At 41.6% G+C, this 15,438-nt stretch overlaps 1 protein-coding gene across 14 annotated transcripts in view; it reads left to right on the top strand.

Moving 5' to 3' along the window:
* The window catches only part of LOC105466614 (teneurin transmembrane protein 3), a 2,765,046-nt gene that overhangs the window by 1,536,131 nt on the left and 1,213,477 nt on the right, over nt 1-15,438 (top strand). The gene's annotated exons all lie outside the window — the stretch shown is intronic.

Here is a 15,438-nt window from a genome sequence, read left to right as displayed (position 1 = left end):
TCTTTTCCTAATTGAATACCCTTTATTTCTTTTTCCTGCCTGCCCTGGCCAGAATTTCCAACACTATGTTGAACAGGAGTGGTGAGAGAGGGCATCTCTGTCTTATGCCAGTTTTCAAAGGGAATGCTTCCAGTTTTTGCCCATTAAGTATGATATTGACTATGGGTTTGTCATAAATAACTCTTATTATTTTGAGACACTTCCCATCAATACTGAATTTATTGAGAGTTTATATCATGAAGGGCTGTTGAATTTTGTCAAAGGCCTTTTCTGCATCTATTGAGATAATCATGTTTTTGTCTTTGGTTCTGTTTATATGCTGGATTACGTTTATTGATTTGTATATGTTGAACCAGCCTTGAATCCCAGGAATGAAGCCCACTTGGTCATGGTGGATAAGCTTTTTGATGTGCTGCTGGATTCTGTTTGCCAGTATTTTATTGAGGATTTTTGCATCAATGTTCATCAGGGATATTGGTCTAAAGTTCTCTTTTTTTGTTGTGTCTCTGCCAGGCTTTGGTATCAGGATGATGTTGGCCTCATAAAATGAGTTAGGGAGGATTCCCTCTTTTTCTATCAATTGGAATAGTTTCAGAAGGAATGGTACCAGCTCTTCCTTGTACCTCTGGTAGAATTTGGCTGTGAATCTGTCTGGTCCTGGACTTTTATTGGTTGGTAGGCTATTAATTATTGCCTCAATTTCAGAGCCTGTTATTGGTCTATTCAGTGATTCAACTTCTCCGTGGTTTAGACTTGGGAGGGTGTATGTGTCCAGGAATTTATCCATTTCTTCTAGGTTTTCTAATTTATTTGCATAGAGGTGTTTATAGTATTCTCTGATGGTAGTTTGTATTTCATAGGATCAGTGGTGATATCCCCTTTATCATTTTTTATTGCATCTATTTGATTCTTCTCTCTTTTCTTCCTTATTAGTCTTGCTAGTGGTCTGTCAATTTTGTTGATCTTTATAAAAAAACAAGATCCTGGATTCACTGATTTTTGTAAGGGTTTTTTGTGTCTCTATCTCATTCAATTCTGCTCTGATCTTAATTATTTCTTGCTTTCTGCTAGCTTTTGAATGTGTTTGCTCTTGCTTCTCTAGTCCTTTTAATTGTGATGTGAGGGTGTCAATTTTAGATCTTTCCTGCTTTCTCTTGTGGGCATTTAGTGCTATAAATTTCCCTCTACACACTGCTTGAAATGTGTCCCAGAGATTCTGGTATGTTGTGTCTTTATTCTCATTGGTTTCAAAGAACATCTTTATTTCTGCCTTCATTTTGTTATGTACCCAGTAGTCATTCAGGAGCAGGTTGTTCATTTTCCATGTAGTTGAGTGGTTTCTTAGTCCTGAATTCTAGTTTGATTGCACTGTGGTCAGAGAGACAGTTTGTTATAATTTCTGTTCTTTTACATTTGCTGAGGAGTGCATTACTTCCAACTATGTGGTCAATTTTGGAATAAGTGTGATGTGGTGCTGAGAAGAATGTATATACTGTTGATTTGGGGTGGAGAGTTCTGTAGATGTCTACTGGGTCCACTTGGTACAGAACTGAGTTCAATTCCTGGATTCCTTGTTAACTTTCTGCCTCATTGATCTGTCTAATGTTGACAGTGGGGTGTTAAAGTCTCCCATTATTATTGTGTGGGATTCTAAGTCTCTTTGTAAGTCTCTAAGGACTTGCTTTATGAATCTGGGTTCTCCTGTATTGGGTGTGTATATATATATATATATATATATATATGTATGATAGTTAGCTCTTCTTATTGAATTGATCCCTTTACCATTATGTAATGGGCTTCTTTGTCTCTTTTGATCTTTGCTGGTTTAAAATCTGTTTTTATCAGAGACTAGGATTGCAACCCCTGCCTTTTTTGTTTTCCATTTGCTTGGTAGATCTTCCTCCATCCCTTTATTTTGAGCCTATGTGTGTCTCTGCATGTGAGATGGGTCTCCTGAATACAGCACACTGATGGGTCTTGACTCTTTATCCAATTTGCCAGTCTGTGTCTTTTAATTGGAGCATTTAGTCCATTTACATTTAAGGTTAGTATTGTTATATGTGAGTTTGATCCTGTCATTATGATGTTAGCCAGTTATTTTGCTCATTAGTTGATGCAGTTTCTTCCTAGCATTGATGGTCTTTACATTTTGGCAAGTATTTGCAGTGGCTGTACCGGTTGTTCCTTTCCATGTTTAGTGCTTCCTTCAGGAGCTCTTGTAGGGCAGGCCCAATGGTGACAAAATCTCTCAGCATTTGCTTGTCTGTAAAGGATTTTATTTCTCCTTCACTTATGAAGCTTAGTTTGGCTGGATATGAAATTCTGGGTTGAAAATTCTTTTCTTTAAGAATGTCGAATATTCACCCCCACTCTCTTCTGGCTTGTAGAGTTTCTGCCGAGAGATCCACTATTAGTCTGATGGCCTTCCCTTTGTGGGTAACCTGCCCTTTCTCTCTGGCTACCGTTAACATTTTTTCCTTCATTTCAACTTTGGTGAATCTGACAATTATGCGTCTTGGAGTTACTCTTCTCGAGGAGTATCTTTGTGGCATTGTCTGTATTTCCTGGATTTGAATGTTGGCCTGCCTTGCTAGGTTGTGGAAGTTCTCCTGGATAATATCCTGCAGAGTGTTTTCCAACTTGGTTCCATTCTCCCCGTCACTTTCAGGTACCCCAATCAGACATAGATTTGGTCTTTTCACATAGTCCCATATTTCTTGGAGGCTTTGTTCATTTCTTTTTACTCTTTTTAATCTAAACTTCTCTTCACACTCCATTTCATTCATTTGATCTTCATTCACTGATACCCTTTCTTCCAGTTGATCGAATCGGTTACTGAAGCTTGTGAATTTGTCATGTAGTTCTCTTGCCATGGTTTTCAGCTCTCTCAGGTCATTTAAAGACTTCTCTACACTAGTTATTCTAGTTAGCCATTCATCTAATCTTTTTTCAAGGTTTTTTGCTTCTTTATGATGGGTTCGAACTTCCTCCTTTAGCTCGGAGAAGTTTGATCATCTGAAGCCTTCTTCTCTCAACTCATCAAAGTCATTCTCCACCCAGCTTTGTTCCATTGGTGGCAAGGAGCCGTGTTCCTTTGGAGGGGGAGAGGTACTCTGATTTCTAGAATTTTCAGGTTTTCTCCTCTGTTTTTTCCCCATCTTTGTGGTTTTATCTACCTTTGGTCTTTGATGATGGTGACGTACAGATGGGGTTTTGGTGTGGATGTCCTTTCTGTTTGTTAGTTTTCCTTCTGACAGTCAGGACCCTCAGCTGCAGGTCTGTTGGAGATTGCTGGAGGTCCACTCCAGACCCTGTTGGCCTGAGTATCAGCAGCAGAGGCTGCAGAGCAGCGAATATTACTGAACAGCAAATGTTGCTGCCTGATTGTTCCTCTGGAAGCTTCATCTCAGAGGGGTACCAGGCCATGTGAGGTGTCAGTCTGCCCATACTGGGGGGTGCCTCCCAGTTAGGCTACTCGGGGTTTAGGGCCCCACTTGAGGAGGAAGTCTGTCTGTTCTCAGATCTCACACTCCATGCTGGGAGAACCACTACTCTCTTCAAAGCTGTCAGACAGGGACATTTAAATCTGCAGAGGTTTCTGCTGCCTTTTGTTCAGCTATGCCCTGCCCCCAGAGGTGGAGTCTACAGAGGCAGGCAGGCCTCCTTGAGCTACAATGGGCTCCACCCAGTTCAAGCTTCCAGGCTGATTTGTTTACCTACTCAAGCCTCAGCAATGGCGGGTGCCCTTCCCCCAGCCTCACTGCCACCTTGCTGTTACATCTCAGACTGCTGTGCTAGCAATAAGCGAGGCTCTGTGGGCGTGGGATCCTCTGAGCCAGGTACAGGATGTAATCTCCTGGTGTGCCCTTTGCTAAGACCCTTGGAAGAGTGCAGTATTAGAGTGGGAGTGACCCAATTTTCCAAGGGAAACTGTGTGTCACTGTTTCCCTTGGTTAGGAAAGGGAATTCCCTGACCCCTTGTGCTTTCTGGGTGAGGCGATGCCTCGCCCTGCTTTGGCTCTTGCTCAGTGGGCTGCACCCACTGTCCTGCACCCACTGTCTGACACACCCCAGTGAGATGAACCCGATACCTCAGTTGGAAATGCAGAAATCACCCGTCTTCTGCGTCGCTCACACTGGGAGCTGTAGACTGGAGCTGTTCCTATTTGGCCATCTTGGAACCCGAGGTCAATGATTTTCACTTTTAGCTCCCACAAATGAATGAGAACATGTGAAGTTTGTCTTCCTACGCCTGGCTTATTTCACTTAACGTAATGTCCTCCAGTTCTATCCATGTTGCTGCAAATGACGGGATTTCATTCTTTCTTATGACAGAATAGTATTCCATTGTGTGTAAGTGCCACATTTTTTTATCTGTTCATCTGTTGATGGGCACTTAGGTAGCTTCCAAATCTTGGATGTTGTAAATAGTGCTGCAGTAAATACAGGAGGGCACATATCTCTTGATCTACTGATTTCCTTTCCTTTGGGTATGTACCTAGCCCTGGGATTGCTGGATCATATGGCAGTTCTATTTTTAGTTTTTTGAGGAACCTCCATACTATTCTCCATAGTAGCTATACAAATCTACATTCCCACCAACAGTGTACACAGATTTCCTTTTTTTCCACATCGTGGCCAGCATTCATCATTGCCTGTCTTTCTTAAATACTTTTGTTAAGGAAATATGAATCTTGATGTTAACATGTAAAGTCACATGACTAATGATTACTGTTTCATTCAAGAAGAGGATAATTATGTGGTAATAATGCTATAAACTGTAAATCCTTGCTGAAAAGATATGAATTAGTGAAGGCATGAAATATAGAAAATGAATATTTAAGGAACTAGACCAAGGCTAATATAGTGTCACCTGGCAGAGATTTCTTCTCTCTCTGTCTCTCTCTCTCTCATCTTAATGCACAAATAATTTGCTGCCAAAATTTGAACCCAACTAATAACAAACTCAGGTTATATTAGAAAATCAATATTTTAATTTTTAATATATATTTAGTGAATAAAATGTTTTATTCTTTTAAAACAGATAAGCATTAAAATTATACTCCTATTCATACCCTCTATTGCTAAGCAAACCCTCTTGCTGGTACAAGTATATTCTTCAGAATAAACCTGTCCCAAATATCTCAAAGGACAAATTCATGGAATTCAGAGAAATGTACTTTCACAGGCAGAAAAAAAAATCTTTAAGATATCATATAGGCATAGTTTGCACACTGAGAAACTTGGAGATGTATTCATAAATCTTACAGAAATTGAGGACTCAGAAAAAAAGTCCATTAATAAAATTGAAACTCCTCAAATATTTAATATTGTGAAATACACAGTGAACAATTCCACAGCTACTTCTCATAACTGCTTTTATGTTTCTGTTCAGTTGAGGAAAAATCCTTTCACGAGTTCCTACCTAATCACTTTACTTGAGGTCTTGGCTATCAAGGAAGAAAAACAATCTCTTCACCTTCATATAAATGTCTTCTAGTTTATCAGGATATGATAATTGATCAAGAAGTAAGTGAGTTCAGTAAAGGTCATAGGAGACAAACTCCCCATGAAAAGATGAAAGAGGAGCAAGTTATTAGACCACCATGGAAATAAAATTAATTGCTTCCCTTTATTAAAGGTAGAATTACATTGTTTTTAAATATAGATCATTATATAGAAGCCATAGGAACTTAGAACTGGAGAGGGATAACTTAGGAATGATTTAGGTTGGGATCTTCATTTTACAAAAGTGAAAATGTACTAAAGAAGGTACATCATGGGATAAAGACCTAGTTGCAGCAGAATTGAGATATTATGTCAATAATTATGGAGATGCCAATATATTATTGTTAGGGTTTCTAAAGAAGTCTACATCAGGTTCTGTTTTTCAGCCATTTAAAATGCTATTATTTTTGCATTGAATGGAATTTTGTTGGCAATTTTTATTATAAAAGTAATTCATGCAAGTAATTTTTTTAGTGTTATAATGTAAGAAGATATGAAACATAAATTAAAATTCTTGACCACTACCAGTCCCCCATTCATTGCCCTAATTCCACTCTCCATAGACCATCAGGAGTTTAAGTTTTTGTTATCCTTGTAGTTACTGATATAATATTTCATTATATATTTTTCTTCTTAATTTAGGAAATTTAGAATCTCTACATCTCCACTAAAAACTTTCAAGAATTTAGTTTATTAATTACACTTTCTGATGTATCAATTATTTTCTTGTCCTTTATATTTATATTGTAGTTAATTATTCCATAGTATACCAATAGGTTGATCTAAAATAAAATAAACAGATTTTACAATTCGATGGTAATGTCATTTTTTGGGTTCTAAAACTAAATAGAATTGGACCCATCAAAAAATAAAATGTAATTCCAAGTCTTTCAAATGGTACCACCGAAAAAAGACATTAGCAAGCAACCCAGTATACTACCTCTGCTATTATTTTCTTTCTAGCATCTTCTGGATCCTTCTCAACCATGGTTTTTCTTGCAAACATGTTGCCTCTTTTCTTGGAATTATGTATTATCTTAATTGCTGAATTTGAAGAGCAAATTTTTTTTCATATAAGTTGAGTGGTATGGAAGCTTTCTGAATTGACGCTCTAACACTTAATCTGATGCTTGAGCTATACATGACATTTGGGGTTCAACTCCTTTTTCTTCAGAATTTCAAAGTATGGCTTGGTTTCCTGACTTCCACTGCTCCATTTCAGCAGCCTGCTGTCAGACTGCAGAGAGACTGACAATCTGCTTATCTTCTCCATGGACACAGATAGACTGTATTTCCCAGCCTTCCTTGCACTTAGACATGGCCAGGAATCAACAGCAGGAGTGATGGCTTCCATTTAGGGGACAAATTTTGTTGTTTTGTTATGTTCTTTGTATAAATTCAAGAGGGTACAAGTGTAACTTTGTTGCATGGATATATTGCACAGTGGTAAAGCCAGGGCTTTTAGTGTATTCATCACCTGAATAATGGACATTGTCCCCACTATGTAATTTCTGATCCACCCCTCCTATCCCTACCCTTCCTAGTCTCCACTGTCCATCATTCCACATGCTACGGCCATACGTACACATTACTGAGCTCCCATTTAGAAGTGAGAACATGCAGTCTGTCTATTTCTGAGTTGTTTCACTTAAAATATTGGCCTCTGTGTTCCATCCATGTAGCTGCAAAATATACAGTTTCATTCCTTTTTATAGCTGAATAGTATTCCATTGTGTATATGTACACATTCTCTTCATCCAGTCATCCACTGAGGAGCACTTAGGTTGATTCCATTTCTTTGCTGTCCTGAACTGTGCAGAGGTCTTTTTGCTCTAATGATTTCTTTAGCTTCGAGTAGATACCCCGTAGTGGGATTGCTGGATCATGTGGTTCTATTTCTAGTCCCTTGAGAAATCTCCACACTGTGCTCCATCGAGGCTGTACTAATTTACATTCCACCAGCAGTGTGGAAGGAAGGATGCAGAGAAAAGGGCTAAGGCTTCTATGAAGCAACTATGGTCCCCCTACACATTCTTTCCACAGACAGCAGAGTCACAGGAAGGAAGGACCTGGGTGCTTGAATGCGTATGTAAGGAAAGCCACCCACAGAGAGCTGTTTTAAACTATTAAGCACCTGAGGAAGAAACATCTAATTATAAGGCTTACCTATATTTGTCATAGCAGCTACCATTCGTTTCCTCACTGGATTTTTCTTTCTCTTTTCTTCTTTTCTTTTTCTTTTTTTTTTTTTTTCTTTTTTTTTGAGATGGAGTTCCACTCTTGTTGCCCAGGCTGGAGTGCAATGGCGAGATCTCGGGTCACTGCAACCTCCGCCTCCAAGGTTCAAGCGATTCTCCTGCCTCAGCCTCCTGAGTAGCTGGGATTACAGGCATGTGCCACCACACCCGGATAATTTTTTTTTTTTTTTTTTTTTTTTTTTTAGTAGAGATAGAGTTCCTCCATGTTGGTCAGACTGGTCTCAAACTCTTGACCTCCCAAAGTGACCTCACCCTTCTTGGCCTCCCAAAGTGCTGGGATTATAGGCATGAGCCACCACGCCCGGCCCCTCTCTGGATTTTTCTTAAGGATTTTTCTGTTGTCCTTGGAGTTTTGAAATTCCACTAAGATGTCTAGGTTTGAGAATTTCTCATGCATTCTGATCAGAACCTTTCATGGATTCTGATCAGTTCTTTCACTTTAAATACTCAAAGGTAACATTTCCGCTATTCCTTCTCTACATTCTCGTTCCCAACATTATCTCTGCTCACTCTTCCTAGAACTCCTATGAGACAGATGTTGAACTTCTTGAAACTTGTCTCCAACCCTATACACTTTCCTCTAATATCCTGTGCCACTCTGAGATTTTTACTGTGTGATACACTGACTGCCTCAACTTTGTCCTCAAGATGCCCAAGACTGTTTACATTTTATTACATGCTCTATCCATTTTGGTGGGGGTGAGGGATTGTGACCACATTTTTAATATATGAGAGTTCTTTCTTTCTACTCTGCTCTTTTTTTTCAATACCAGTGTGATCTAATTTTTGATGTATGTAGTCTCCTCTGGAAACTGTTTAAGAATTCTAACTTTTTAAAATTATCTCTTTTGTTCCCAGAAATATGTTTTTCTCTTTTTCCACCCTCCACCCTTTCAGTTTCCCTCCAGTCTGACAGTCCTTCAGTCTGTCAATCCTCCATTGCTCTTTCATGTTGATGAGCAAGTCCTTTGGAGGCCTCACATCCCCCACGTCTACGTACCCCACAGGCCAGTGCACTCAACTGTGGCCAGGGGCCTTCCGGCTCCCTGGAAGTGGCTGGGTTAGGCCCATGAACCAGAGGTTTCTGTGCTGGGAAGGTGAGCAGGGAACGTGTGGAAGGGTCAAGGACTCCATCAATAGTTACAGAAAGCCTTTCTCTGGGGATTGAACTGTGTGGGGAAGTTGCCTTTCCTTTTGTTTGTTTGTTTTTTTCCCTCTTGGCCCATTGTGGAAGTCCAGCTTTGCCTGGAGGTCTGCACTGCTTCTCCCTGGACTCCCAAGCCCTCTGATTAGGCCTCCCCGCCAAGCAGTCCTTTCTCCCCACTCCCTGGGAGAAGAGTCTCTAAGCTTAACTGACAGCAAAAAAGGCAGCGTTCAGCCCTGGCGAGAGACAGAGGAATAGTTGCCAGGGTCCGGCTTCTCTGACGTGAGCTCATGGTTGTTGCAAAAGCTTCTGTCCACTGCCCGCTGTGGAGACGCACTGCCCAGCAGCAGGGAAGGGCCAGAGGCTGCCAGTGACGAGACTGGACTCTGCCACTGACCAGTGATGTCACCTCCTGCAAGGTCCTCATCTCTCCATACTTCAGACTTTGCCTCTCTACAGGGCATAATCTCAGCATCTCCATCAAAGGACTGCAGTGAGAAGTTTCTTCTGAGGCGTTTCCCCTTGGCTGCAGATGCCGCCTCCCCTCTGCATCCTCCTGTTGTCATCTCTGCCTGTGAATATCTGTGTCCTAATCGCTTCTTCCTAAAAGGACACAAGTTATCTTGGATTAACCCATTATGCCTCATTTTACCATATTCACCTCTTCAAGGACCCTATCTCTAAATACAGTCACATTCTGAGGTATTAGAGGCTAGAATTTCAATACACAAATTTTTGGTAGGTGGGGAAGGGGGCACAATTCAGCCCTTCACACGTGCAAACCACTGGAAAAGCCTCTGCACGTAGCCAACTTCCCGTCAGTATGAGATAGCGCTCATGAGAAAAGCAGGTTCCCCTCTCCTGTTCCTGCCTGGGCTTCCTGATCACAGGATTTCTCTGTCCTTGGCTCCGTGTGGTCATTTGCTCCACATGGAAGTCCCAGGAAGAAGCAGACTCTGGCCAAGTCCAGGTCAGGCTCCTGCTCACCAGAGGTTGCAAGAGAGGAAAGTAAGCATCAGTGAGAAACTGAGCCCACCCCACTGTGATCCCCCACATCAGGGCGGCCTCACCCCTCACATGGAAACAGGGTCACATTAGAGACACCTCCTAACTGCTTTCACTACATCTACTCTGACTCCTTTGCAAACTGTTCTGTCCACTGCCACCATAGCGATCTTAAAAATACTTAGCACGAATTTTACAAGTTAAGAAATCCTAGGAAGAACATTCTACTTTTTTCCCATAATATTCCTTGATGCACTATCTCTTCTGAGAAAATTCTGGAAATTGTATTCTTTATGGATTTAAGCAGGCAGGCAATAGGATAGGAAGGTTGATTGGATTCCATCTTAAGTTCTAAAGAAACTATGATGAGTTATGGGTTTCTTAGTGAATCTTTTATAACTATACCAAATTGGTCACTTTGAATTTTGAAATGTAAATTACCTCCAAATCCTCACAGTAACTTTCAACTCGGCATCTTTTTTCAGAAATGCACAGATGGCCAGAATAATGGTAGCCTTCAGATTTAAGAAGTGTTTGAGACTGAGGGGAATTCCTAAGCCAGAATTTCTGAGTAGCTTTTTCCTACAGACCATATCCAGGAAGAAGAGACTAGGTTCATCAAGAGTGGAAAAGTTTTCTTCCTTTGTAGTAAACCTAGCCACTTGGGCTAAGTTCAAGGTGCCCAGGACCATCCCCATGTTTGGGAGACTGACACTACGGTTCTCTGGGAGAAGTACCTACAAGTTTATTTTATTTTATTTTATTTTATTTTGTTTTGTTTTATTTTTTGAGATGGAGCTTCGCTCTTCTTGCCCAGGCTGGAGTGCAGTGGCGCGATCTCAACTCACTGCAACCTCCACCTCCCGGGTTCAAGCAATTCTCCTGCCTCAGCCTCTGAGTAGCTGGGATTATAGGCATGCGCCACCATGCCCAGCTAATTTGTGTATTTTTAGTAGAGATGGGGTTTCACCATGCTGCTCAGGCTGGTCTTGAACTCCCGACCTCAGGTGATCCACCTGCCTCGGCCTCCCAACATGCTGGGATTACAAACGTGAGCCACCGCACCCAGCCAAGAAGTACCTACAAATTTAAAGGGAGCACACAGTGGTGGCTTCCCCCACTGAGAGGCTCCTGGGCATAGGCAGACCTTCTCCATCTGCCACCCCAACCCATTGGTGGAGCCAGGCAGCCCCTCTCCACAGGAAACTGCAGGGAGAGGGCAGGGAGTCTCTGCGCAAAGTATTACTGTCTCTCCAATGAGGGCTCTAAATAATAAGTGATGTTTTGAAAATAAGATAAACCCCATCAACAGCTCAGATAGGAGAACTGGGGCCCCCAGCACCTGCCTGTGCTTAAGAAGATCACACTGCTTTTTTGCTAGGACAAAGAAGGAGAAACGAGGGAGTCCCAGACCCCCTGAGAGGAGAGATCGTAGGGTAATGAGAGATAGCGACAGAGAGAGAGGAGAGAGATGCTTCATGTTCGTCACTTTGCCTAGGATTAGCCCCATGCAGTATCAGCGTAAGTCTGGCTCAGAATTCATTCAGGCAGGAAATGACCCAGACTTGGTGGCCTCCCTTCATAAACTCTAGACTCCTGCTGAAGGTGGTGGTACCTGTAGGTTCAGAATTGCTCAGAGTCAAGAAATGAGGAGAGGAGGTTTTTGCCAAGTGGGACATCAGGGGCAGAAAATGTCTGTGTGGCTTGGTTGCAGACAACACAGAAAACTATCCAAGGAGCCAGGTCGTCTTGTATTTATTCTGTTTTCCTTGAAAACCCAGGCATACAACCAGGGACAGATCATTTTTCCCCAAGCTTGTCAGCTCAAGGAAAACAGGAAAAATGGAATATATAGCAAAGAAAGGCAAGTGCAGCCCCAGGAAAATAACTGGAAGAATGAGGAGCTATCAATGAGGGGGGAGGGAAAAAAAACACAGTTCGAATGAGTGCAGTGGCTTACACCTGTAATGCCAGCACTTTGGGAGGGTGAGGCAGGCAGATCACTTGAGCTCAGAAGTTTGAACATGATGAACCCCGTCTCTATGAAAAATACAGAAATTACCCTGGCATGGTAATCCTAGCTACTCGGGAGGCTGAGGCAGGAGAATCGCTTGAACCCGGGAGGCAGAGGTTTCAGTGAGCCGAGATCATGCCACTGCCCTCCAGCCTGGGCGGCAGAGCAAGATTCTGCCTCAGAAACAAAACAAAACAAAAACCCAGTTTGTTCTTCAAGTATCCCGGTTTTCCTACGATCTTGCGTTAGCAGTCTTTTGTAAAACATACCATAGAAGACCAAAGAAGACAAAACTTTTCCCCCTTTCAAACTCTCAAAATACCACTGCATTTATTAAAAATTTAACAAAACAATTCATTGCCTCCTCAGAAGAACCTGTGGAAAAATACCCTACCTGTTATTCTGTGTGGTGAACTTCCTCCGGGTTTCCCTCTTTAAAAGTTCCGCTTTACTTTTTTTTTTTTTTTTTTTTTTTAAATTTTGAGACAGAGTCTCGCTCTGTCGCCCAGGCTGGAGTGCAGTGGTACCATCTCAGCTCACTGCAACCTCTGCCTCCTGGGGCCAAGTGACTCTAGTGCCTCAGCCTCCTGAGTAGCTGGGATTACAGGCACCCACCACCATGCCCAGCTAATTTGTGTATTTTTAGTAGAGATGGGGTTTTGCCATGTTACCCAGGCTGGTCTTGAACTTCCTACCTCAGGTGATCTGCCTGCCTCGGCCTCCCAAAGTGCTGGGATTACAGGCATGAGATACTGCGCCTGGCCCCACCTTACATTTACTTTTGTCAAGCAATTAATTCTCAATGAGCGTAAGCTCATATTGTAAGGACATATGTTTGCTGTTGGGAGAAAGTTGTTAATGGCTAAATGTATTCATTGTTCCTGGTTTCATAAGCTCATGATGGCAGGCACCATAATGTTGTCCAAGTCCTGGTGACTGTTTTCTTTTGCGCAGGGCACGGGACTGTCTCTCACATTCACAGCTGTTGTGCATGCTTTGCATTGAGAAAAAGCAAAAGGAGCTGGGAGAGGGAAAAAAAATCATTTGTGATGGGTGTGTGAACAAGTGCTAGCTCATCCTCTCCCACTCTGTCTCTGGAATGAGTCTGAATTGCCTGATACCTTCCTAAAACGAACCGGAGGCCCAGGCAGGTGCAGGCGGGCTGAGTTAATCAAGACGAAGTTGCTATGACTTTAAACCAAACAAACAGTCTCCCACGGTCTGGGGAGTAGTGGTGGTGGGCGCGGGTAATCCCAGCTACTTAGGAGGCTGGAGCAGGAGAATCGCTTGAACCTGGGAGGAGGAGGTTGCAGTGAGCCGAGATAGTGCCACTGCACTGCAGCCTGGGCAACAGAGGGAGACTCCATCACAACACACACACACAAAAAGAAAACAAGAAATAGAAAAGAAAACTCCTTTGCGGTCAGTAGTGAGAAAGAAAGTGAGAATAGCAGCCCAGGCTGCACAAGGACTGCCCCCTACTGGTGGCCAAGGTGCTCAGAGTCTGAAAAGGAAAGGGGCCATCCTGTTAGCGAGGTCGTTGACTATAAGGTAGGAAGGATCTTGTTCAGTCACCTTTGAAGAAAGTTATGTGGTCTGAGCAAACTCTACTTATTCTAAACATGCTTATTTCTCAAGAGATATGAACTACATTATTATGCATGTAGCATTACTACATATATATAAATAGACCTACCCACACACGTGTGCATTCATACACACTCATCTTTGGGTAGATATTCAAGAAATAGTCCCTGGGCAGTGTGACTAGGGGAAGTGGTAGAAAATATTTATTTTTTGTTTCACACCCTTCTGTAGTGTTTAATTTATTTTATTTTATTTTATTTTTTTTTTACTTTGAGCAGATATCAACTTTGTAATTAATAAAAGGAAAGCAGTAATAGCCACAAGATTTCCCTTCCAATATCCATATACTTTAAAATGATCTGTGTTATCAGAGTGGTATCATATCAGAATATTCAAGGCAAAGTTCCACCAGGCCATATTACAAAGCATGGTTTTGAGGTAGCTGGCTATGATTTGTGCGGGCAACATGGATGTCTTGCTAATTGCTTTTTGACATCATCTCAGCTAGGCAGTAAAATATAGGTAGGGTGACCACACTTTCCATTTCATACCTCTCATCCTGATACTTTTCATGCTCAAAAATGTCCTGGACAATAAATTGTATGTCCACCCTAGTTATGGGCAGCTATGTGGATTGTTCATTTAATCCACCCTTGAAAATAACACTTTAGGTTAAAAAAGTTGGAGGGTGCTACCTCCTAGTCACTGTGATAAGTACTTTATATACATTGTTTAACTTAATCTCACAATGCTTTTTGAGGTCAGTGAAATTATACTAATAACAAATTGAGATTTGATAACTTGCCCTTGATTTTGACTGTCTTACCTGCTGATTTCAGAAGTTCAGTCACACTGTGTTATTGACTGTGTCTGTCCTTTCAAAATATTCAGACACACACAAACTCCTAATGTCTATGTAATTCTAATAATATCTTCCTACCTCTAATATAGACTTAATACAGATTTAGAATCAAATCTTGTTCTTGTTCTCAACTCAAAATCCATTTCCTCCAGGACACCTTCCTTGTCTTCTTAACTAGATCAATTTCTCTTGTTACATACTCTCATAGCCACTTTCAAAGCAGCTATTCATTTATAAAGATTTAGTTGATTAAGACCTGTATTCCCAATCTTCTAAGCTTCTTGCAGGCAGTAAGCACTCCTGTTTGCCTTTCAGTATTTCTCCAGCACCAAGCATGTTACGTGAGTAGCACTGACATATTCGTAGTCACTCAATGAGTATGTGTTGGAAGAATTAAAAGCAATATCTTGCCTGAAACACAGAAGAGGGGTTCTAGCATCTCACATGTAAACCAAAGGATCCAGCCATAAAAGAGGTGGGGAAAGAAGAGAGTGGCCCTTCTTTCCCTCAGAGGCTCAAATTCTATGCTAACAAAGCCAGAATACCTCAGGTTTTCAGAAACGGGTATAAACTGCGGTGTTTTGCGATCTAACTCCCGAGGAAGCCTCTGTGACCTCATTTCATTTAGTCCTCTTACCTTACTGTCCAGAGTGGCCTCCACCAAGCTTTTTCTGTACTAATCCCACTACCAACATTCAGCCTTGATGGTAATGCTTCAGTTAGATCATAACTTTTTCACATTTTCCTAACTGTGTGGTTTAGAAATGGCAATCTGAAAGAAAACACACACAAAGTGACTTTGGCAGAGCAATTATCCATGTCAAGTAGTGGGACGGGGTGGGAATGACTAAGGGTGATTACGGGGTGGCTAAATGCCTTCCACCCCCAGCTAACCCTTTTAAATGCCAGTGGTGGTATTTTTCAGTGGTATTATTATTCCTTTTTTAGAGCTGTGTAAATCATCTCACATTTAAATAAAGGGAATCACAAACACTAAACACCCTCACTGGTTAGAATTTTCTTCTCCTTTAAAATATCCAACTAAAATGTTTTAAGTTAA

Source organism: Macaca nemestrina, chromosome 3, assembly GCF_043159975.1.
Source record: "Macaca nemestrina isolate mMacNem1 chromosome 3, mMacNem.hap1, whole genome shotgun sequence".
NCBI lineage: Eukaryota > Metazoa > Chordata > Mammalia > Primates > Cercopithecidae > Macaca > Macaca nemestrina.
The sequence above is the reverse complement of the archived record's forward strand: the minus strand, read 5'-3'. Positions and strand labels throughout refer to the sequence as shown.